This window comes from Delphinus delphis, chromosome 11, assembly GCF_949987515.2.
Source record: "Delphinus delphis chromosome 11, mDelDel1.2, whole genome shotgun sequence".
In the NCBI taxonomy this organism is placed as follows: Eukaryota; Metazoa; Chordata; class Mammalia; order Artiodactyla; family Delphinidae; genus Delphinus; species Delphinus delphis.
Genome location: NC_082693.1, coordinates 16,694,119 through 16,720,821, shown reverse-complemented (window position 1 = coordinate 16,720,821; position 26,703 = coordinate 16,694,119). Strand labels below are relative to the sequence as shown.

The following is a 26,703-nucleotide window of genomic DNA, read 5'->3' as shown; positions in this document are numbered from 1 at the left end:
ATCTGGCCATAGAAGAAAGAACTTGCTAACAATGAAAGCCATTTGAAAATGAAAAGATCAGCAACTTTGGGAGTTGGTGATGTTCCTCCACCAAGGGTGTTTTAGCTGAGGATAGACAATCTCTTAGTAAGGTTTACCAGAATCAACCACCAAGCGTAGGAAACGTGGAAATTGGGGGTGAAGTTTGTGATCAAATGCAGCCCAGAGAGAAGCATCCAGTAAGTGAAAGAAAGAAGATTAAAATAAAGGAATGAAGGGACCATTCGTGTTGATCAAAGCTGAATTCAATGGACATAGAACCCTAACACCCAAAGTAAAGTCTAGGGAAGCTCCCAATCTCCAAATAATGGAAAAGAAAGCAAAACGCTACTTATGTGGGTCTGGAATAGCTTTACTGTAAAGACGGTGCTCCCCACCTTGTGCATAAGAAGACCAGTGTCGCAGACAGGCTGTGAGCCTGTGATCCTCTGTTTGCTTCTGAACCTCCCTCTGACCCACTGGACTCTTTCATGTCTACTGAGCCCATTCTCCAACCAATATTTTGTCTCCTTCCCCACTGCGGTGCTCCATTCAATAAAATATCTTGGATCCTGACCTTTTTATTTAAGTTCTGCACTTTGGTCACTTTGTTCCTCCCTGGCACAGCATTTTTGGGTGCCGTCTTAGTCACTTTGGGCTGCTCTAACAAAAATACCATAGACTGGATGGCTTACACAACATTTATTTCTCACAGTTCTGGAGGCTTGAAGTCTAAGGTCAAGGACCAGCTGATTCATTATCTGGTGAGAGCCCACTTTCTGGTTGCAGATGACCAACTTCTTGCTGTGTCCTCACATGGCCAAGGGCTGGAGAGAGCTCTCTGTGGCCTTATTCATGAGAGTTCCACCCTCAAGACCTAAATAATTAGGTCTCACCTCCTGGTACTATCACCTTGGAGTTAGGATTTCAACATATGAATTTTGGGGGAACACACACATTTAGTCCATAATAGACCCCAATAATCAAGTAAGAGGTCACCATGGCACAGCCTTAGGACTCTTTTATCCCCAAAGCTAACTCAAGTTTTCCAGATCCCAGAAAGGCTGACCTAGATAACTATTGAAAATATATTTTCTAAATAAAAAACTTTATTTCTGTATGTTCTCAGAGTCACAGTGGAAGGGCCTTGATTTACTACAAATTTGGTCATCTCTAGCTACCTTTAAGAAGGTTGGCTGGGGCTTCCCTGGTGGCGCAGTGGTTGAGAATTTGCCTGCCAATGCAGGGGACACAGGTTCAAGCCCTGGTCTGGGAGGATCCCACATGCTGCGGAGCAACTAGGCCCGTGAGCCACAACTACTGAGCCTGCGCGTCTGGAGCCTGTGCTCCGCAACAAGAGAGGCCGCGGTAGTGAGAGGCCCGTGTACCGCGATGAAGAGTGGCCCCTGCTCTCCGCAACTGGAGAAAGCCCTCACACAGAAACGAAGACCCAACACAGCCATAAAAAAAAAGAAGGTTGGCTAGGATTATATTTTTGAAAGTCATAATTATCCTCATGAGAATGGCAGTGGCAGAATACACGGGGTTCCCAATTTTTTAAAGCATTTAGGCAAAAGTGGTGACCTCTTTTCCTCTCAGGCACTATGGAAGCTTTAAAAGACATTCATACTTGGTAGAATTGTTTTTGAACTTGGTTGGGACACATTGGGAATTAGAGGGGAAGAAAGAAGCAAAATAATATGTCACACAAATTGTCTTCTAGAAAAGCCCTTAGGAAACTTATGCCAGATTCTTTGGGAAAAGGAGGCGGTCAGAGACTAAATCCATAAATCAAATAGGAAAAAAAAGAATGTGCTACTGTGGGAAGAGAAGGAACAAATCTGTACAGCTTAATCTAATCGTGGAAGGTATTTCTCTTTATTTCACCATAAATACCATTGAAATGGAAATGAAATCAAGGCTACATCATAATGTGGGTGGTGTCAAAAGGGGAATGTCATCATTAGAGATGTGAACCGAGAGCTACGTGATGAGCACAGGGGATAACGGAGGGAGACAGAAAGAAATGCCAAGAGATGCTGCAGCAGCTATGATAGTTTCTAGGAAATACATTTTTGTTTTTATCATTATTTTGCCTCATATTCTTTCATTGTAACATCCTGTCTATCTATGCCCTCAGACTGATATAGCCTGGAAAAATTAGATGATAAAATATACATTTTAAAAGGTATCCTTTTTTACTTTCATGTTAACTATCGACGTATCATCGTATCTTTACGTCCTGCCCCCTGTTAGTACCTTCTTCTAAAGAAAGAAATTGTGTATAATGTTCCAGTGGCTAAACAAATACCACAGGCAAACATCTAAACTCATAAATTGAAAATGCTTCAAAGAAGTAAGCACAAAACTTAGCATGAAATTTTCAGTTATAGAAGTCATCCTTTTACTTGGAAAAATAACATGGCTTAAAATAGACAAATGTTTCCCTTAAGAATCGACAAAAATACCCAAATTATATTAAGAAACATTCATCAAAAGAACAACAATGGTAGATTCAGTCAGTAGATATCTGTGCTAAAGTAAAGAACTATAGATTATTAAAGAGGAATTACTCCCAAAATGATCTGAAGATTTCAAACCGATTGGAAAGGAAGCATTATACAATGATCCAATCCCCAATATTGAACTCAGCAATTCCCACAAATCTTTCTTTTTCATCCTATTTCTCTGATCCCAAATCAAGCCTTCTTAGGAAAGATCTTTTAAATATTCCAGAAGAAATGAACAATTCTTTACCTGAGTGTTTATTTCTCTCTTCTTGGACCGGGGCCTGAATTTGGTTTGGGAAAGAGGCACAGTTCAGATTTTTCCACAGGCCTTCTTGACCTACACAAGTCAGCTTGCTATAAACCAAACCCCTGCAGCTCTCCTATCCTGGCAGAGTTGGGCAAGCCATAAATATTTCTGGCAAAGCAGACCCTAAAACAAGACAAGGTTTTTTATTTCAAGATCACATAACATTGGTCAAAGTGGCATAGTGAGGCAAATAGCTAAAACATATTTTTAAAGCAAATATGCGGTGATATAGAAATATTTCTCACACTAATCCATGTCAATGATCTAGTTGAAGGTTTCAAACACTAGGCTGTATAGGATACGTTGTTTCAGGTGGGGATTATAAATGGCACTAGATTCTGTTGGATGGAAGGAAAAGGTGCCTTGAGCCACTCAGAAACCCAGCCCCTACCTTGTCAGACTTGAAGTCCCAGAGGCTTAAGAACAGACTCTGACCAGTGGTTTCCAAACTTCAGTGCATTTCAGAATCAACTGGAAGACTTGGCTGGGTCTTAGTCCCAGAGTTTCTGATTCATTAGGTCAAAGGTGGGCCCCTAAATTTCTATTTCTAGCAAATTCCCAGTCCTGCTGATTCTGCCAGCTCCTGGACCACACTTTGAGAACTCTTGCATTAGGCTGACAGGGATATCACAGCAACCCTTCAAAGGAAAAGGAATTTCAATGCCCCATCAATATTGCAACTTCATGTCACGTTTACTTGTGCTAAACCCACTCAAATTTTGTAGCGTTCACTTACTTGGTGAATAGCTGATATTCAGTTTGTTGATGGATAATCATGTGTGCCAGCCAAGTTCAGAGTTTGGAAGGTAATTGGGAGAAGTCAGAGTAAAGAGTAAATCACAAACCCAGAGTTCATACTTACTGTTTTCTCTCCCTATGGGTTTTATTACCACTTCCAAATGTACTGAATTGCAAAGAACCACAACTGATCACTAGCCTGCACTGGAAAGATTTGGTTCTAGTTGACATTCTTTTTTCTCAGAGTGGTCTCATATTCTTATCTACTCCACTGGGTTTACTATAAATGTAGCACTAAGAGATGCTAGAATGTTTTTTTGTTTTTGCAGTACACGGGCCTCTCACTGTTGTGGCCTCTCCCGCTGTGAAGCACAGGCTCTGGAGGCGCAGGCTCAGCAGCCATGGCTCACGGGCCCAACCGCTCTGTGGCACGCGGGATCTTCCCGGACCAGGGCACGAACCCATGTCCCCTGCATCGGCAGGCGGACTCTCAACCACTGCACCACCAGGGAAGCCCCTAGAATGTATTTTTTAAATGTCTTATTTTTTTCACATAAGAAATAGGCAACATAAGATAAGTTTTTGATGTACTTGGGCAGTGATTACCGTGGTAGATTGTATTGTTTTTTCCAACTCCTCCCTACCCTTCCCTGTGAGAGGATTACATATTTTAGGTCTTTGCCTTGTGCTTGCCCTTCTCAGTGGGACCAACTCACTTTCTACCAGACTGATACTTGCCTTGGTCATGTGACTTGCTTTGGCCAATGGAACACAAGTGGAAGTGATCTACACAAGGCCATGTGTTCCACCAGTATCCTTCCCTCTGCCATCAAACTGACATTTGCTGGGTAGAAACTGTTCTTCCAGCCTTGTTCTTGAATGAAAATAATGTGGAGCAGAGCCCCAGCTGACATGTATCACAAGTGAGAAATAAACCTCTATTTTTCCAAGCCACTGAGATTCGGAGTTTATTTGACCGGACATGTAATAGCAAAAGTACAACGTGAACACATACAACATCTAAAATAAGAGAGACACTTTAATGACCTCCTTTACTGAGAAAGTGGTCATGGAGAATACGGAAAGGATGGATGGAATTTACGTAGTCTCATTTGAAATTGATAAATCTGAGATTTAGAGACGTCAAATGATTTGCCTAAGGTTACACACCTAAGTAAACGGACTACTATTATTTTCAAGAAAAAGGAAGAGAAATAACAATAAGTGAGTGCCAGGGTGGAGGCAATGGGCCCATCTGTAGAGTCCAGTGATGTCTAACAGACAGACATTAGAGTTCTATATTAGAGTTCTAAAATCAATTTCTGTTGGAAACTGGTTGACTCAAATTTAAAACTGAGTTTGCTTAACCAGCTAGAATTTTCATTATATGACAAATGTGGAAGACAATACATAGGTCTGCAGTGAGGCCCCCAGCAATCAATGCCCAGATCACTTCATAGATGTACAATCAGTGTGAAGCTGAATACAACAGGCTGCTGCCAGGAAATATTTGAATTATATAACAAACTTTCTTCGATCTAATTCCTTGTCTCCCCCCCAAAAATGTCTGATATTTCTATCTCCATTTTTAGCTTGCTCAGGGGAAAAATATGCTGGTCAGGCTGAGGTGAATGTTTAGTTCAGTTGTATTTTTCATTGTATAATGGAATTGCCTTTTTTTTGCCCAGCATCTGTCTTACTTTCTAACAATAATACATAGCATTTCCTTTGAAAAATAATGAATCCTTCCCCTTAGGCCACACAATCAAGGTGGGGTTGACCTCATCTTCAGTCACAGGACCAGCTAACATGAATCAGTACATCCCATCTTCCTGGTCTGGTGATTGGTTCATGGATGGGTATGTGACTCTGTGGGGGCCATGACAGTAAGATCCAGGGTAGTTGGGGAAGAGAGACTCTCCTTTCCACACTGGATGTGAAGTCTGGAGCTGCAGTGGTAAGTTTTTAATAAAGAATAGTGATCATGTCTGCAAATGAATCCAACATGTGGAGGGAAATCAATCCAAGACAGAGACCCAGGTAACTATGATATTGTTTGAGCCTCCGCATCAAGCCAACCAAACCTCAAACCTCCAGACTTTTTTGGTTATTTAAACTGATAAATTCCCTTTGTGCTCAAGCCAGCTTGACATTGGGAGCTTTGTCACTCAAGATCAAGAGTTCTAACGTACTATATGAACAAAGTTGGCATTTTTCAGCCTCTTATGAGTTTGGAAAATGCATGTCAGCCTCCTTGACTTTCACACACTCTGGGTGACTGACAAGATTATTTTGGCTGGGATGTCAAACTCTGAGACCAGGTAAACTGACCAAGGTAAATGTCACTTCTAAGGCTTACTAACAGCCAACAGTTTTCTCTTTCAAGGTTATCAAACATCCAATCTCATGTTGCTTTTTTCTTTTCACTGTGTACAGATTATTGGGTAGCTTTATCCTACTTTATTTTAGAGATGAACTCGAAGGAAGAAATTCTTATATTCATGATATTTGGGGTTAAACCAACAGGTTCTTAGTGAACAGACACATTTGCCTAGCCAGGTGATAGTACATTGTATCCTAGTAAGAATAACTTTTCAATAAAGAATGCTGTCCTGGTATGTCCAACATAGGGGCCAGAAATATGCCTGCAAGTTACTGGGTTCAGATTCTATCATTAATGATACCTAGAGGGTGTCTTTATCTCAAGACTGTACGAAGAAAAGTATTATAAAAGTGGCATTAGAGTTTACTTACACTTAAGGATAAGTATATGTAACAAACTAGCAATAAAATTGAGTAGAGTTTGGAAATTCTTTTCCAGTTCTGTGTTATTAGCTCAGTGAAACTAGTGAAGTGTCTCTATTCAGGTCCCACAGAGAGGAGTTTTCTTCAACTGTTGTCAATTTGTCATCCATATCTTCTTTACACTCCTGGCTCTGCTATACTGAGATAATCACTTCTTTGTATCAAATTCCTTATCCTTTATAGCAGAAAACTCTTTGTTTCTATCTTTGATTGCTTTTCAGATTTTAGTATAGAGTCTTCCTAAACTATATATAGTTCATTATGAAAGCGGGTTCGCTCCTTGCTGTCAGCTAACTGGCTACTGCTAGTATTTATTTATTTATTTATTTTTAAGTTTGGGAAGGATTTGTGACTTATTTGTTGCATGACCTTGGTCAGTTAATTTAATTTATTTTTTTAAATTTTTGCTGTGTTGCGTCTTCGTTTCTGTGCGAGGGCTTTCTCTAGTTGTGGCAAGTGGGGGCCACTCTTCATCACGGTGCACGGGCCTCTCACTATGGCGGCCTCTCTTGTCGCGGAGCACAGGCTCCGGACGCGCAGGCTCAGTAGTTGTGGCTCATGGGGTCAGTTGCCCTGCGGCATGTGGGATCCTCCCAGACCAGGGCTCGAACCCGTGTCCCCTGCATTAGCAGGCAGATTCTCAACCACTGCGCCACCAGGGAAGCCCTGCTAGTATTTATTATACAGGGACTGGCTTCTGTCTCTATTTGAGCAGCCCGGCAACTTTCTATCTTCTCTGAGTGCTCTTTGTCTGCTGCCTCTGTGTTCTGCCAGCGCCGAAGCCGTTGCAAGGACGGGGGTGTATATTCTACTGCTTCTGGCTGGAAGAATAAATTCCGGCTTAGGTCCAAGTTGAAAATGAACCTCCCACTCGGCAAAATCATGGACTCTAGGCTACTTCCTGTGTACCCCGTTAAAAACCCCTTTGGCCGCAGCAACGTGGAGCTTCACAGTGGAACCATTTCATGCTTAATAACATGTTCTACGGTAGGCACCGTGGGAAAAACAAAGGCAGGAGGCCATGCTTCCTGAGTGGAGAAGTGCAGACTCCAGCATGGGAGACAAGGTTCGTATGTACACAGAAACACACTTGCGTGTGAGTGCACACACACACGTCCACACACCTTGCAACGAATAGAACACAGCTTACAAGATCATGATGCTGACTGCTTATTGGCGAGAAGAAATCAAGGTAATTTTAATTAGTCAGAAAGACTTCACGGAGAAAGCCAAACTTGACTTGTGCTTTGAACTTGAGACTTTATGTGAAGGCTGGACTGGCCAAAGGCGGGATTCTCTAAGTAAGCTGAGAACTACTAACGATCTAGTTAAAACACCTGGCCTCACAATTGCTTGTCATGATGTAGGCCACATGTGTATACACCAAATTCTTCTCCTTGAAATGCCTTATGTTGGCCCTGTAAAAATCCAGCCTATATCTTTTGGCTTTCATCTGGTGATGTATATTTTTAAAAGTTTCTAAGGTTGTGTTTGTTGAAATCTAACAGAACAGTGGTCTGTATTTTAAACATGATTGTCCTCGTGTGAAAAACCACTAAAGCTCTTTAAAAGTTTCAAAAAATATTTCATGTTTAAGAATCATCAACTAAGCAACTCTATCAGTTTTCTAAGTGGATCCATACGGCTGTAGTTTTCTTGGTTTATTAACTGATCTGTTGGTTAGAAGCCTTTATTATAAATCCAGTCATTCTGCAAATATTTCTCTAATGCATTTAAAATAAATAAAATCCAAACTTTGCCTTTTAGCACCAATAAAATCAGGAATGCATCAAAGCAAGAAATTCAAAGTGCAACTCAGTGTGCCTGTGAGAGAACACTGTTCAAAGGCACTGGAAAATGATCCTGGAAAGGTGTAATATTCCTATGTCAAGTCTATCTGACCACAGCTTTAGATCATATTTGGAAAAAATAAATCCCAGCCATTTGCCATTGATTTTTTAGAATGTGCTCATTCATTTTATTTGTTCCTTCAACTTATTTATAAATATTTTCTGCATCATACTAGGTCACTTTTAAAAGTGAGACTATCTCAAGGGTTTGTTTTATATAGTAGTGCAATAAGACAAGCACAATTTATACAATTTACTTAAATAGAAGTAGTCTACTTGTAAAGTCTAAAAGTAGTACTTTCTACTTCATGATTTTAACACAACAGCCTGAGTTTACTCGGTCCAATGCCTTGATGAAAAAAACAGCATGGTGAGAGGGGTTAAAGGTGAACCTGCTCTTCACTGATTCTAGAAATGACTAATTCATCATGCTGAAGGTAATCTCCCACAAGTCTATAGTATAAGTTTATTTTACCCATTTAGTGCTGATTTCAGCGTCAGCCTCCTCCTTCTTTCTCACGGATGCAGAACTGTAAATGAGTCATGAAAGGATGCTTCCTATGAGAATTTTTTTTTTCTCAGTAAGAAGGAAGGCCAAGGATAGCCTTATGCTTTCTTTCTAAAGTTTACAAGGCTTTTAACTAAGATCCTCTTGCTGAATAAGTTACTTTTCCTTTACTCTAATTTAAGACATTTGTTTTTTTAAAACATACTTTCCAGAAAACATCTGGTATATTACTGCCTGCATCTACTAGTAGAATATAAAGTTAGAAACAAGGTAAAGCAAATTTAACTATCTTTCTTTCTTGTCCTTCCACAGTTAAAGCAGAACTCTTATGTACAAAGAGAATTTCTAAGAATATTATCTACCTAGTTAGAGATAATTTTTAGCAAACTGAAATACTGGTTTTGGGTACTGATTAGCATTCAAACATAAAATCTTTTCTGTGTTTTATCATTGTAGTTCATTGTAAGCTGACAGTCGAAAACTAATGGAGCAAAATGTTTGTGTAAAACTTATTAAGTTCAGAGTGCTGGGCCTATCATCCTTGGTAAGTATAATCAATTGTGCAATCGGTCTTTTAGGAATATCTTTTAGGGATGCATAAAAATATGCCAGTCAAGCTAATTGATGGACCCATTCTTTGTAAAATTTCTTTTTTTAAATTGAGATATAATTGACATATAACATTAGTTTCAGGTGTACAACATAACGATTCAATATTTGTATATATTGTGAAATGATCACCACAGTAAGTTTAACTAACATCCATCACCACACACGGTTACAATCCTTTTCTTGTGATGAGAACTTTTAGGTTTATTCTCTTAGCAACTTTCAAATATACAATAAAGTATTATTAACTATCGTCACCATGCTGTACATTATATCCCCAGGCCTTATTTATTCTAAAACTGTAAGTTTGTACTTTTTGACTACCTTCACCCATTCTGCCTACCCCCTCACACCCTACCTCTGATAACCACCAGTCTGTTCACTGTATCTATGAGTTCAGTTTTTGTTTGTTTGTTTGTGGCTTTCCTTCATTTAGGGAATGCTCAAGGAGCTCATTCTTGTGTTTCTGTTACTAAATATATGTACTCTATATTCTCCCCTTATAAAAAAAGTACATATGAAGTTCTTGAAATTGAGACAATTTTTTTTTATAACTTTTCTAAGGTATCAGCAGAAAACTTCACTTGGAATAGTAATGCCTTTTCCACTCAACCATACCCTTCATTTCTAGGACACTTTTCAATTTTCTAAAGATCAAGTTTCTTATGGCCTTATCTAAGAATGTGTCTGTGTATTAATGAACCACTTGTGAACTAATACAACAAATATTCTTAAAGGACCATTTTTTTAAGTAAAAGTATAACTCATATAAATATAAAATGAACACAAGTCAAATATGTTATTTAATTCACTATTTAACGAGGGAACCAGGAAGATGTTACAACTAAGTCAAAGGAGAGTTTAAAGAACCATATGTTCAGCAATAGGGAATGCTAAAACGAAGTTACAAATAGATGCAGAAGTAGCCTATCCATAGGGCAACAATCAGTTGCATTCTACCAGGCACATTTCACTTGTATTTCTATGGATAAGAATCACGTGTGCTGTTATCAGTGTTCTAGAATTTACAGAGTTCTGAAATAGTTCAAAGACAATGAAATGTGGTAATAACCAGGAAGGGTAAATAGACACACACTGTGGTAGGCAGAATTCTATGATGGCCTTCATAATTGCTACCCCCGGTGGTATTCCTATGATTATGTTATGTTACCTGGCAATACGGTTTTTGCAGATGTAATTAAGGTTACTAATCAGTTGACTTTAAGATAGGAAGATTATCTAGATGGGCCTAACTAATTACATGAGCCCTTTAAGAGAAGGTTTTCTCCAGCAGTAGCAGAAGGGGAAGTCATAGATTTGACATATAAGAAGGATTTGATACGCCATTGCTGACTTGAAGATGGATGGGGCCATGTGGAAATGATTTGAGCGTGTCCTCTAGCTGCTGAAAGTGATCTCCAGCCAATAGCCAGAAAGAAAATGGGAACCTCAGCCATGCAACTGCAAGGAACTATATTCTGCCAACAACCTAAATGAGCTTGGAAGAGAATTTTCCCTCAGAGCTTTCAGATGAATACTCAGCCCAAATGACACACTGATTTTAGCCTTGTGATTTTAGCCCTAAGCAGAGAATCCAGTCACATTGTGCTGGACTTAATCTACAGAACTGCGAGATAATAAATGAATGCTATATTAAGCTGTTAAGTGTGTGGTAATTTATTAGGTAGCCAAAGAAAACTAATACACACACGAATCCTCTTTGCCTGTTTCACAAATACTAACCACAATAGTAATGATAATATTGTTAAATGTATAAAAAGAAGACAACTATCCATGCCTTGCAGATTTTCCCCTTAAAATTGGTATTTTTTTCTATCAGAAAGCTTCAAAGATTTGGAGACACAAGGTCATATTTGAGAGATAAGTTGAAAGTGGAAGAACCTCTAATTTTATTAGATGTACTGTATATGGAATCCACAAAGGGAACCATACCCGGGATCCATATTTTTCTTTTCTCTCTGACCATGGTTTAAAACTCAATAAGCACTGCTTTTAAAAGGAGCTGACTACCAGTTTTTCTAAACACTGTCCTGCACTGATAAATACCTTTCTTTCTAAAAGAAAAGCACTTGTGAACATATTGACTGCAGTCCTCTCCTGGAAAGACGGCAGCTTACTTTCTATCACCTGCAGAGGCATTGGAATGAAAGCATAATCATTTGTATTGAGATTCTGAATCACATGTGCCAGGTTTGAGGGCTTTCAACCTGGGTTGGCTGGCCTTTGGGAGCAGGAAAACAGAAAGAGGAAATGTCCATGTTTGAGCTGGCATGTGCCATGCAACCTTCATCCAGCACTGACAAGTCCCTGCTGTTGGAAACCAGCAGAAGTTGTGCAGTTTGTCTGCAGATATTACCGTAGGCCAAATAAGTATGCTGTGTGCATAGGGAATATTAAAGAATAGAAAAAAGATAAAAAATTTACATATACACATTCTTAAAAATCAACGTGTCTCATTCTGATTTGACTCCTGAAGCTATGACATAATACGTTTTTAAAAATCAGGTGAATAGTTAAGTTCATCTCTAAATCTTTGTTATCATATTGCAATATGTCAGAACCATTATGTAGCCTCTTTGAAAGAGGATTACCTGTTTATTTTCTTTTTAGACAAATGGAATTTTAAATAAAGGTAAAACTCATTTTACTAACTGATTAAAGTTTCTCTCTCTCACGTCTTTTTCTTCTTCTTTTATTAAGGTCTGGAAACATCACTTTCAACTTCTATGAGTATAAAGCAAGGTGCATGAGATAGAAATATTAATAATTATGAGTAAGTATTTGTGCCTCAACACAGCAGTTTTAGCCTTTTGAAACAAAATTAACCTAGGGAATTGCTTTACTTTATAAATGCTATGTTTTTAAATGCCATGCGTGCACTATGGTTGATGTATGGAAACATGCCCAGTTACAGACACTATATACACAGATGCTCCTCACTTTTTGCAGCGACGGTGCTCAAGAAAAGCTGTGTATATAAATCACACATTTATAAAATTGAAACATTTAGAAATGCCCCGTGGGGGGTTCTAGTTCAAGAAACGGTGTATTGATTCATTTTATAACACAAATAATCATGCCCAGAAATTATCTCTTTTGAAAGTACTGTGCCTGGCATATAATAAGTATTAAATCAGCAGAGAGAGGCAAAATCAAATCTAAGAAACAGGACTTTGAAAACAGAAAGAAGTTTTAGCTATTTTTTTTAAAGAAAAATTGCACTCAATAATATTAGCACGGTGTAATAATGCTAGCACGGTGTAATTATTTTTACTCTTTGTTCAAAGAAATACATATTTTTTCTTCACTGACCCAAGGAGATATATATTATATATAATATATGTGTATGTCTATATATATATACATATATATATATTTTTTTTTTTTTAACTGACCCATCCTTCCATTCAAGAATGTCTAATTTCAAATTTGGAATTCTTAGCAGAATATCCAATTCTTATCAGTTGTAATTATGCTGAGTTGAAAGATAAGCAAGGTAGAGGGCATAGTATGTTTACCTATAACCAGAGAGTTAAAGCAGAAAATTTTCTACACTGCTCATGTGATGAAGACAAAAATTAACCCTACATTTTAAAAAAAAAGTGTTTGCAACACATATTTGTATGCTGAATTATAATTTTTCCATTTTCCATTTTAAAAATTTGCTTGGTCTGATAAAGAAAAAAAAAAAATTCTGTCCCAGCTGTGTATATTAGTTACCTATGGCTGCTCTAACAAATTACCACAAATTCAGTGGCATAATGCAACACCAACGTATTATCTTACAGTTCCGGAGGTCAGAAGTCCAAAATCATTTGCACTGGGCTAAAGTCAAGATGTCAGCAGGGCTGGTTCCCTCTGAAGTCTCTAGGAGAGAATCCCTTTCCTACCCTTTTCCCACTGCTAAAGGCTGCCCGCATTTCTTAGCTCATGGTCTCCTTCCAAGCAAGCACTTCTCTCCAACCTCAGCTTCTTCTATCACCACATCTCCTTCTCTTCACTCTGGTCATTCTTATAGTGACCCTTGTGATTACAATGGGTCCCCGTTTATAATCCAGAGTAATCTTTCCATTTCAAGGTTCTTAATCACATCTGCAAAGTTCTTTTTGCCATGGAAGGTAATATATTATATTAACAGTTCTGGGAATTAAGACCTGGGCATCCTTTTTTTTTTTTTTTTTTGGTGGGGGGACATTATTTTGTCTACAACACTGTGTTAGAAGCTCATTTTAGGATATTGGTATCAAATTTGTTACTCTGCTTCTCTTTTTCAATGCACAAACAAAATGAATGATTTAATTCTCACCTTGGGTTAAAATGAGTCTATAAGAATGTTCCCCGAGCAGTTATCAAACACATTTTATCTACCAGGTAATATGCCAAGTGCTTTGAGTGTATCTACATATTTAATCCTTACAACAAACCTATACTATTAATATTAGCTCATTGTCTACATGAAGAGATTGTAGCACAGAATTCAGTTACTTGTTCAAGATTTTAAATCTAGCAAGTGACAGGGTCAGGATAACTGCAGAGCTTCTCCTCCTAACCCCAATGTTTTTGCTAGCTCTCTCAAGAAATTACCCAACAATTTACATGATTCTCATGTGCAAAAGTATGCATACAATACATTAAACTATATCGACTAAGATGTGGCCACGTTCAAACTAGTTGCTGGAGTTAAGGTGAGGCCCCTCCTTAGAAGGCTGATGATGTCTGTTTGTAACTGAGAGAGCATATCAGATGTTAATGGTATTAAATCAACTCTCTGCAGCTTAAATAGAGGATTAATCTATGAAAAGTATAGACTCTTGAAGCCACTTTTGCATTTATTCATGTGTGTGCAGGGGTGGTTTGGTAGGATATCAATACCTGAATATCAGTTAATCAAATTGCCTTTTTTCTCCCCAACACTACAAGTTGAGTAAAGCATTTTGGGGGTAGTAAAGATGAGAAAACTTCCCTTTACCAGGATGCACCTGAGGGCAGCAGTGCTCTTAGAGAAAAGACCATAAGCCACTTCTCATCCAAACGCTGCCTACAAGTTTTAAATTCCTAAGAACCTCATTAGCAAAAATCGTTTCTTCCTTTTTTTCCTTTTGCCAGTATTATAATTAAATAATTTAAATAAATAAACAAATATTTTAAATTTCATATTTGTCCTTTGGTAGATTCGTTTTTTCTCTCCCAGTTTTATTGGGATGTAACTGACATGCAACACTGTATATGGTTAAGGTGCGCAGCATAATGATTTGACTTAACATACATCATGAAATGATTATCACAATAAGTTTAGTGAACATCCATCATCTCATAGAGACACAAAATTAAATACATAGAAAAAAATTTTTCCTTGTGATGAGAACTCTTAGGATTTATTCTCTTAACAACTTTCATATATAACATACAGCAATGTTACTTCTATTTATCATATCGTACGTTGTATCGCTAGTACTTATTTATCCTAATAACTGGAAATTTGTACATTTTGACTGCCTTCATCTAATTTCCCTTCTCTCACGCCCTGCCTCTGGTAACCACAACTCTGATTTCTTCTCTTGGTAGATCTTAAAGCCCCATGAAAACCAGAACAATATCTGTCTTATTCATCACTCCACCAGAGCAATTAATAGCATGTACGGTGCATATGTACTCAGTATTTACTGATAGATGGGAGGAAAGGAAGAAAGAAGTAAGGGTGGGAAGAAGGAAGAAAGAAAAAACAAAGAGGGTCCAGTCCCTAGTTTGGGTCCCGATAAGAAACAGTGATGCATAGGCGCACATGAAAACTAAAAATGAGACAAAAAGAGTCAGGATACCTCCCGAGATTAGAGCCATAATCCAGCTCCACAGCAGGCTAGGTTGAGAAGGCAAACAGCCATTGATTTAACTCCCTATGTGGAGCCTGGGCCATCCTGTTCAAAGTGGGGATGACTTCATAACGCATTTGGTGGGCCTCAAAGGAAGAGAGAAAGTAAATTTTTGAAAGAAAGCATTGGGATAAAAAAGGCAGTGTGGGGAAGTTGGGCAGGATGGGAGAACAGTGTTGAATCTTCATTAAAAAGGCCTACATTTGATGTTAACAGTATGGTAATTGTTTAGTTCCCCCCCCCCCATTGAACGGTAGGCAAATAAAGAGCATGGCTTGTGTCTTTTATCTTTGAAATTCAGCATTTAAATGTTCATTTGTTAAATTTAACATGATGACAATGGATGAAGGCCATGGTGGAAGTAAACTGGGCAAGATGGTTACAGAAGATCCGAGGAGCAGCTACCCAGTGGGGCGCATCAGGGTAATCATCCCAGAGAATTATGCTTGGCCCAAGTCTTAAAAGATAAAGAGAGGGTTCCCAAGCTAGGAAAGAAGAAAGAGTGTTCTCAGATGATGTAGGCTGTGCGAGGGAGGGAAGGCTTGAGTGTATTCTGAGAACTACATGTGCTTTGGTATGGAGGGGATAAATGGTAGGAGCATGTGGTTGGACTGGGGAGAAGTGACAAGGAAGATGTGAGGCTGAAAGAGTTTGAGTCTTAGGCTAAAGTCACTGGGGGAATATTTAAGGTTCATTAGGCAGCCAGCATAACTGGATCACTTCCCCCAGCTGTGCAGCAATTGAGTTTTAAGGGGGTCGGGGACGGAGATTCTTTTACGTCAAGAGAGCGGTAATTGCAAGTTCTGACGAAAGAAATCATGAGCGCCCAAGTCAATGTACTTCCATGGAGACCTTAGAGGAGAGGATGGTTGTTCAGGTGAAGGGTTAGACAGAGTCACTGATGTCTCCCAGGTTTCAGACTAGAGGATCTAGGTGATGCCATTCACTGAGTCAGGTGAGAAAGCAGAAAGAGCTTGAAGACATGAGTGAGCGAGTAAGGAGTATTGCTCAGATATATTGAGCTAGCGGACCTGCTGAAGGTAACAACAAACAGCACTACTAACTGCTAGCTCTGTGCCGGGCTCTCTTCTTAGTGCTTAACTTGTAATCGTGAACTTCAAATGAGATGATGTGTATAAACACTTTTTGGGAAAGAATAAAGTACAACATTATTGAGTGGATTAGTACTTATATCCTCTTTTCTATTTCTACTATATTTAGGAGAGTAAGGCACTAGGATTTTTTTCCCTTTTTTCTCTAGACCAAGAAAATTATACTGGAAAAGATAATAAATCAACAAAGTGTCATCTATTACTCTTTTTAGAAAAATGACTTAATGGGACTGTATTTTTAAATGCTTCTAAAATAATGCCTTCCTCTATAGTCAGTCTCAGGAATTGAAAATGTGTTATTTAAAAATTTTTCATCAATTCAGTAGGTAAAATATTTGAATAGAAATTTTAAATTACTACCTCTTACTTTTGTTTATTTCTCCTAAGTGTGAATCTCTTGTCACTGATACACAGTTGACAAAGAGCAGCCTGATCACAAGCAGCTACTCCAGACGTTGTGCTTCTACAAAAATCAGCATCTTTGCATAGCACGAATATTCATCATTTCACCAGTTCACATTTGCAGTTCTTTTTTTTTGCGGTACGCGGGCCTCTCACTGCCATGGCCCCTCCTGCCGCAGAGCACAGGCTCCGAACGCGCTGGCTCAGCGGCCATGGCTCACGGGCCCAGCCGCTCCGCAGCATGTGGGATCTTCCCGAACCGGGGCACGAACCCGTGTCCCCTGCATCGGCAGGCGGACTCTCAACCACTGCGCCACCAGGGAAGGCCCTGCAGTTCTTTATGTTTTTCAGTCTATACCATAGGATAAGTAGCTTTCAATGCTTAAGGAAAACATATTGTTCTAGAATTGCTGAGTTTCACATTATCCTGATAAACTACTCATTGGAGTTAACCTGGTATATTGGGTAAACTGTTTACCAGGGAATGAGAAGCTCTATAGTAGAAAAAACTGTTGAATTATAAATGATTCAACAGAAAAGAATGCAAAATACTGAATACAAAAAAGAATGAATTCTACCTTTTCCTCATCTGAAGGCAAAGGTAATGAAAGTCCACTAATGCAGCAAATGAAATTATCTTGCACAACCTGGCCCTCAGGAATGAAAGTGAACAGAAGAAAAGGCTAGTAATATGTATTTCAGAATTAAGCAACTGCAGAGCCTAGCCAGTTAAATTTATTATTAAGAATTCTGAATTTAGAATCAAGGACCTAGGTTTGCACGCTACTGTGTTGCTCGTGTGACTTTGCACATCTCTGTAATCCTTTATTCCCAATCAATGTCCTATGGCATTTTTGTATTTTTCACACTTTAAATATGCATTTTAAAGTTATCATTATTATTATGAACACTGATAATTAGTACGTTGTATATCATACAGTAAGTATACCAGTAATTTTTAATTACTCTTCATTGGATGACTTTATGTTAATGTTTTTTTGCTGAAAATGATTAAAATGAGAGCATGTTTTCTAACTGCATTAGTGAACCATCAAAAATACATTTCACTACTCTAATTTTTAATCAGCATAATAGAATGACATACCAAAAGCAAACTCTTACTTCTTAACATAATAAATTTTAATGAAATATGATGATAATGACATTGACACTCTACTTATGAAGTTCTGTTTATCAGATGAATTACCTTGGGAAAAAAATGAATCTAGTCAGACAAGACTTTCTTGGCCATCTTAAATAAAATAGATGGCAACATTCTCTTCCAAAATTATTTTTATTAGCAATTTTCACTACCTTAAACATTATATTTAATTGCTTATTTGTACATTTTCTGTCTCTCTCCAGTAGCATGCAAACCCCAGGAGAGCAGAGACTTTCATTCAATACTGTGTACCCAGTGTCTTGACCACTGACCAGCACAGAGGAAGCCCTCAATAGATATTTGTTGGATAAATGAATTTCTTTCTGCTAGATATCGTGTTATTTTAACGTGTTTTCACATTTAATTCACATATTAACCCTTTAAGGACTTAGCTGGTGGTGCAGTGGTTAAGAATCCGCCTGCCAATGCAGGAGACACGGGTTCAAGCCCTGCTCCGGGAAGATCCCATATGCCGTGGAGCAACTAAGCCCGTGCGCCACAGCTACTCCGCCTGCGCTCTAGAGCCTGCGAGCCACAACTACTGAGCCCTTGTGCCACAACTACTGAAGCCTATGTACCTAGAGCCCCTGCTCTGCAACAAGCCACTGCAATGAGAAGCCTACACACCACAACAAAGAGTAGCCCCCACTCGCCGCACCTAGAGAAAGCCCGCATGCAGCAACAAAGACCCAAAGCAGTCAAAAATAAAATAAAGGGCTTCCCTAGTGGCACAGTGGTTAAGAATCTCCTGCCAATGCAGGAGACACAGGTTCAAGCCCTGGTCTGGGAAGATCCCACATGCCACGGAGCAACTAAGCCCGTGCACCACAACTACTGAGCCTGCACTCCAGAGCCCGTGAGCCACAACTACTGAAGCCCGCATGCCACAACTACTGAAGCCCGTGCACCTAGAGCCTGTGCTCTGAAACAAGAGAAGCCACCGTAGTGAGAAGCCTGCGCACCGCAACAAAGAGTAGTCCCCACTTGCTGCAACTAGAGAAAGCCCACACGCAGCCACGCAGCCAAAAATAAATAAATAACTTTATTAAAAAATAATAAAAATAAATAAATTTTTAAAAATAGATATTTATAGTAGAAAATACTTAAGTAATGCTTTCTAGATGCTAGGCAGTATTCTCAGGACTTCACTCGAATAACATTAATTTCATTCTCATAGAACCTATAAAGTACCCCATTTCACAGATAAGGCAATGGAGGCACCGAGAAGTTAAATGACTTGCTCAAAGTCATTCATCCAGATGGGTTGAACCTGGATTTTGACCTAGCCAGTGGGGCTCTAGTTTCCATGCTGATAACTACTGCCTTTCCATTTTTATCTTACATGTTACATAGCTAAGGCTGAGAGCATTGGATAGGAACTGTACTGTTTCCTTATATATGTCTTATATTTATGCGGTATTCATGTTTATCATTGATTAAAGAATGTCTTTTCATTATCAGTGACTGCTATAATAGAAAATGAATATGGAAAAATATTGCAGAAATGTGTTTAAAACTAGCCATGGTTAGAGTTATTAAATTGCAGAAAGTTAGAACTAAAGAAGACCTTAAATGTCACTCATTTTCAAATTTGTCATTTTACAAATGAGCAACTGAGGCTCTGACAGGTCAAGTGACAGTCTGTGGTCACTTAAAATGTTAGTTCTCGTGCCAGTTTGAAGTTCTTTCTCTTGAGCAGAATGTTTTCAAATAAGTAGTCCAGAGGACACACTTTTTCAACCCCTCCCTTTCCTGCTTGCTTTTTACTAAGGAAGCATAGATTGCTATGGTGATAGCACTATATAAATAATAAATGGAACAGAAAATAAACCAGACAGAAGGGAGGAGGGCAATGGTCTCTTCACCTCCTAGGGTTTAACGATTAAGCTGTGCGTCCTGTGGAGACAGAAACAATGACAGAAGCCATTTCACCATCATTTATCAATAGGTGCTTTCAGATTTTAAGATTATTGAACTTATTGTATTAACTGCAGCTGTACTATTTATTTGAATAAAGAAATAAACTCTGCCTGCAGTAGTAATTTTGTTTTTTACGTTTGTTGTCTCACTTGAAACAGATGACAAAAGGAAACTTAACACAAACATTTAATATCCACATGTCAGTTTTTGTAATGGACATTACTGTTTCATGCATTCACTCAACAGGTGTTTATCCCTTTCCTGCCAATGCCAAGGACTGTTCCATGTGCCCGATATAGAGTGATATTTAGATAAATAAATATAGAGTGTACTCTCGGGAAGTAACAACCATCAGGAAAGATAAAATAGGACTGAGGGGATAGAGAAACTACTTTTGATAGGATGGTCTGAGCAGACCCCTTTGGAGAGGTGACATGCAATAGACCTGGCTGGATTCAAGGGCTGATCTCTAAGAACGTCTGGGAAAGTGTATGGAGTGTATCAGAAATAGGAACAAGCAGGAAGGCCAGTGTGACATGAGTGAGTAAGAGAGCAGGAAAACCAAGGCAGACACTCACTGAGGTGTCCAGGAGCCAGACTAGAGAGAGGCTTGGAGGCCACTAAGAATTTAGGAGTTTCTTATAAAATGGGACTGGTCCATTTTGGTCCAATAGCAGGCAGAGCTGAATTAACCTGACTTCAGATTTCTCAAGTTGAGTATGAAGTACAAGAAAAAAATCCCATTGGCAGCCCAGAAATGATGATGAATTCTAAAGGCAGAAAACAAATGGCCGCTGACTGACAAAGAAATGTGAAAAGGCAAAGCATATGAGGTCTACTGGACAGAGATCTCAGAAAAGAAAAAAAACGAAACAGTTCAAACATTTGGAGCAAGAGCAAATAGTCACTTGGGAGCCCTGAAGGCGCTCCCATCCCAGAATCAACAAATGCAAAGAGAAGTAGACCATAGAAATTAATTTAGCAGCTGCTTTCAGACCACCTGGGGGAATTGCGTCCCTTACCCTCTTCCACTGCCTGTGTATTCAGCGTAGCTGGCACTGAGTTCTTTTGGCTTAGGCTAAAACTTCAAGAACGTCTCTCTAAATAAAGTAGGATTACAACTCCCAGACTTTGGATCTGAGAGAGATGCAAAGGGGAACTTGAAGGTATCTCAGAGCTGCTGCAAGAGATACAAGGGAGAAGGGAAGAAAAATACACCAAGAAACCCAGGTATAAAATACATTAAACCCTCCACTGCCCACATAAAGCCCTCCTTATATAGAATACTGTAGGGGTAACTAGCCAAACTGCCTCCTCCCTGCCCACATATCCTTAAGCATGTCTTGATTTTTGACATATATCATCTCTTTTTTTTTTAACATCTTTATTGGAGTATAATTGCTTTACAATGGTGTGTTAGTTTCTGCTGTATAACAAAGTGAATCAGCTACGCATATACACATATCCCCATATCTCCTCCCTCTGCTGTCTCCCTCCCACCCTCCCTAACCCACCTCTCTAGGTGGTCACAAAACACTGAGCGGATCTCCCTGTGCTATGCGGCTGCTTCCCACTAGCTATCTATTTTACATTTGGTAGTGTATATATGTCCATGCCACTCTCTGACTTCGTCCCAGCTTACCCTTCCCCCTCCCCGGGTCCTCAAGTCCATTCTCCACATCTGCATCTTTATTCCTGTCCTGCCCCTAGGTTCAGCTCTCAGTCAGTCCCCCATCCATAACTCTGAGGGATGATGGACGGAGGTTAGAGGATGCAGAAATGCTATAATAAAATATTTCAGAGAAACTAAGCCAATAAGCCAATGTGAATTAAATTAACATCAGACTTCTCATCAGCAATCCTTTCTGCTAGAAGATAAAGAAATGATGTCTTCAAAATTGTGATGGAAAAATTATTGAGAGTGTGCTTGTACATTTCCAACCAAACTGTCAATCATTGGTTAATGCAAAATAAAGGCCTTTTGTCTATATTCAAGGACTGAAAAAAACTCTTCACTTATTTATCCTGTAGGAAAAAGAAAAGCAAGAAAAGATCTATTTAAGCAGAATAATAAGGGACCTTAGGAAAGAAGATGATATGGGTTACAAAAACATTGACAAGTGAATATGCCCAGAAAAAGCTAAGATGGTAAGAAAAAAGAAATCTCCTAGCTTTGATGAATATTCACTTTCAAGTGACCTGTTTTTAAAGATATGGGTTCTATTTCTTTTTCCCTGAGTCCAATCAAAGTAATTAATTCTGCTGTGAATCTGCATACAAGCATACCTCAGAGACACTGTGGTCCTGGGTCACTGCAATAAAACAAATACTGCAATAAAGCAAGTAGCACAAATTTATTGCTTTCCCAATGCACATAAAAAGTTATGTCTATACTATAGTGTAGTCTATTAAGTGTGCAAAGCATTATGTCTAAAAAACAATGTACATACATAATTTAAAAATACTTGATTGCTAAAAAATGCTAACCATTATCTGAACCTTCAAAGTTCTAGTCTTTTTGCAAGCGTAACATCAAAGATCACTGATCACAGATCATCATAACAAACATAATAATAATGAGAAAGGTTGAAATATTGTGAGAATTACCAAAATGTGACCTAGAGACACAAAGTGAGCAAATGCTGCTGGGAAAAAATGGCGCTGATAGATGTAGTGTTGCCACAAACCTTCAATTTGTAAAAACACAATATCTGCAAAGCTCAATAAAGCAAAGAGCAATAAAATGAGGTATGAGGTATGCCTGTAATCATGATACTGTAACTGGTATTTATTGACTTATAATCAACTTATGGGAAAATCTAGGAAAATAATTATAATTACTAAACTAAATGCAAGCTTATAAACTTTTATCATATAATAATAAGCTAACGGGCTTCCCTGGTGGCGCAGTGGTTGAGAGTCCTCCTGCCGATGCAGGGGACGCGGGTTCGTGCCCCGGTCCGGGAAGATCCCACATGCCGTGGAGCGGCTGGGCCGGTGAGCCATGGCCGCTGAGCCTGCGCGTCCAGAGCCTGTGCTCCGCAACGGGAGAGGCCACAACACTGAGAGGCCCGCGTACCGCAAAAAAAAATAAAAATAATAATAAGCTAACAAAAATCAGTGAAAGAAATGTCAAATGGGGGAAACAAATTAAAGATGAATTTCCTTGTCTTTTATTGTAGGGATTCAAATAAAATTTAATGTCAAAATTGATGGATTAAAAAAAGAGAAGAAAAGTTACAAAGTTAGACCAGAAGAATAAAATCATGCTAAACTCTGGTAAGATAATCTGGAAATAGGGTAGGATGAGGGCACTACCCTCAGTAGTATTTGTCTGTATGTCATCATGTGCATTCACTGCTTTAATAATATATATAAGCTATTTTAAAAGTTTCGCTATTTCTATTATTTATTTCCAATCCTTTTGTAAAAATTCTTAAGGAAAAACAAAGACTGTTAACCAGCCAATTCATCTTCTCAAGAAGAACCAGTTGGTCCTTGTGTACTTATTAGTATAAGCAATGTTGCTAAAAGCTCACTATGCCGACAGCATTCTCTCTTTTAACAAATGTTCTAAACCAAAAATCAAAAAATGGCATCCCAGGAAAGGTTTGGTGTGCAAAAATGTTTTATTTAGCCATCATAGATTTTGCTTATTTGTTCTTAACTGAAATGTCACTAACATTTAAAAGTTCACATAAAATTCCATATTCTGGCATGTCTTGCAAACTCAGAAAGCTTTACAAATGTCATTTATAGGCTCCTCCTGGCAACAAGTGACTGGAACCCACAGACCCCAAAACCCATTGGTTTGGTTGGAGTGGCGATATTTAACTTATACATTCATCAGAATCACTTGGAGGGCCAGTTCTAGGTAGACTGCTGGACCCCATCCTCAGAGTTTGTGATTCTCTAGGTCTGGGGTGGGGGAACAAAGGAATTTATATTTCTAACAAGTTCTCAAGTGATGCTGCAGTTCAGGGGACCACACTTTGAGAACCACTGGATTAGGCCATGTTCTCATGGTAGTCACCAGTACCCTTAACCTTTCTGAGTCACTCACTTGTGTCATCTAGCCGGCCACTAAGTTTGTGCTTCCTGCTTCAAATCTTACTTGCAGTCATTTTTCTAATAAATAGGCAGCATGCCTCATTTGGGAAAAGCCCTTCCTTCAGAACTAAGGGGACCTACCAAATATTTGGTCTTATTTGAGCATATAGCCTCAAAGTAACCTCTGTTGGGTATTTTTTTTAAGCATTTTTATTTTAAAAAGTTACTTAAAAGAATAAAAATACTCTCTTGATTTTCTTTTATATATCCTGGCTTATCTTCATTCATGTAAAGCTGGATGTGCCAGACTCTAGTTGCCATTACATCTGGATTCATGGCCCTGCCCTGATCCTCCTCCGGGCAGACCTTGGGTGCCTTGGGTTACAGACTCCATTTGTCTATGCCTCAGCTTTCTTACCCACAAAAGGGAGGATGGAATATTTACGGTATGATGGCGGTAGGATTGATAGAGCTGATGGCCACAGAGCTTCTAGCTGAATGCTCAGTACCTATCATTGTAACTATGAAGTTGAGGATTCTGATAAAGGTGGTGTTGTTCAATCTCCATTCATGTAGCAAATGTGTATTTTCCTGACTATATAATAATAATATTACCAAGCAATATTGAACTTGTTTTGTATAGAAGGATTTCTGGTTCCTTGGTTTGCCACAGGCAAATTTAACACTTCATGAATCAACCCAGTGACAGTGGGGAACTCTAGTATTGCATAATAGAGTGCACATTTGTAAGGAATCAGAAAAATAGGAACTAGCAGAAATAGTAAACAGAGATTGGCATAAAGCAATACAAATAAACTTGGTGACTGCTACTGTGTATAACTGAGACCAAACGGTATGGACAGCCAAATTTCTCTCCCTTTTACTTCTGAGAGCAGAAAGTTCGGGGAGAAAGCAAATCTCCAGCCAGCCTCATGGGTGTTCAGTAAGTGGCCAGGATCTTTCAAGGACATGATAACAAACATTGGAATAACTAGTAATATCCAGATGTTTCCATTGTTTTCCAGACACAGATATATTGTGTGAAAAGATATGGAAAAAACAGTGGAAGTGAGCAGGAATACAGAGAAGGTGGAGAAGTATCAGAAGTATTTGAGGTCATGAAGCATAACTATGAGTTCCATTCTGATCTAGGGGGCATGACTTTTCAGTTTTACTTTAATTTTACTTTTGTTGAGACTAGCAATTTAGAAGTTGCGGGGAATATGCTAAATAGTGACATTATCAGTGCATCTTTCTTAAAGACCTTTAAAAGTATTTTAAATCACATTATGCATGTTAAGTCTTTGGGTAGAGATGCTACATTTAGCTTCCAAATGGCATTGTATAAAATAAAAGGCATAATAATAAAAGTCTCCTTAGAATTTGCTCATTTTCCTGCACCGCTGTGTTTAGAAAAGATATATTTCAAGCTTATTCAGCAAGACTATTAATGTTTAGTGTTTTAGCAATATAATTATCTGGGTTGTGTGGAATGACGAAAGAACACACTATTCTGAGGATATTTCCCTCTATCTGGATTTGAATAGTACTTGAATAGGGCATCAAGATCATTAGAATCACTTTGTGACTAATTTACTCAGGCTGAGAGAAATTTTGATGAAGCCAAGTGCTTATTTTTACCCAGTGCTGAACATGGGTTGTAAATGAGAAGCCTCCTTATTAGACACATTGAAACAAACAAACAGCATATAAGAATACTAGTTGATGTATCAGAAGACCTGAATCGTAGCCTTGGCTCTACGGACCTTAATGTTCTCATCAATGAAATGAGGGTTTTAAAATAAATGATTTCTAAAGACCCTTCCAGTGATAAAGTTTTTGATACTAAGTGGACATCAATTATTTTCAATGTATTTCATCAATTATTTTCAATGTATTGCAAATATGTAATGATGATTGTAAAAGAATGTAAGCTGACCTCTCTAAAACTAGGGTATTTATTGAACTTGGAAAAAAAGTTAATGTTCCTGTTTGCAATTCTAACTTAAAAGGACGGAGTCATCTAAAAATAACAACAAATGTATTGGAAGTTGAATAAGTCCTAGAAATCTGATGTACAACATTGTGCCTACAGTAAATACTATATTGTACACTTAAAAACTGTTAAGAGAGTAGTTACCTGTTGTGTTCTTTCCACAATAAAATAAATTTTTTTAATGAGAGAAAATGCTGATAGTTTTTACCAAGATACAGATCTTTAACTACTTATAATAGTGGATGTGACAGAGATTATGGTAAAAAGAGTTACAAAAGCCTCACCCACTATGCTTGCTTATTAACATCGCATATAGAATTATTATTATTTTTTTTAATTTATTTTTATTTTTGGCTGCGTTGGGTCTTTGTTGCTACGTGCAGGCGTTCTCTAGTTGCAGCGAGCGGGGACTACTCTTCATTGTGGTGCACGGGCTTCTCATTGCAGTGGCTTGTCTTGTTACGGAGCACGGGCTCTAGGGCACGTGGGCTTCAGTAGTTGTGGCTCACGGCCTCTAGAGCGCAGGCTCAGTAGCTGTGGCGCATGGGCTTAGTTGCTCCAGGGCATGTGGGATCTTCCCGGACCAGGGCTCAAACCTGTGTCCCCTTGCATTGGTAGGCAGATTCTTAACCACTGCGCCACCAGGGAAGTCCCACATATAGAATTATTGCTCACAAATCAGTCTTTTTTCTTCTTCAACAACTGTTCACAGGGAACTCCCCAGGAACCTCAGGTACAGACTGAATGTGACCTTGGCAGTGAGGAACAGGTGGCCTTAATGAAGTTCGTAAAACTTGCTTGGAGATACCATTTCAAATGGCATGT

General features: G+C 38.7%; 1 protein-coding gene across 7 annotated transcripts in view; it reads right to left on the bottom strand.

The window, feature by feature from the left end:
* PDE3A (phosphodiesterase 3A) overlaps window positions 1-26,703 on the bottom strand; it is an 842,956-nt gene that overhangs the window by 324,574 nt on the left and 491,679 nt on the right. Inside the window, exon 1 of one of the 7 annotated variants that reach the window (XM_060024389.1) lies at window positions 2,776-2,890. The exons of the other annotated variants lie outside the window; for them this stretch is intronic. The gene's annotated coding sequence lies outside the window, so the exon portion shown is untranslated. Of the gene's footprint in view, window positions 1-2,775; window positions 2,891-26,703 lie in introns of those variants that run through there. 7 annotated transcript variants of the gene reach the window in all.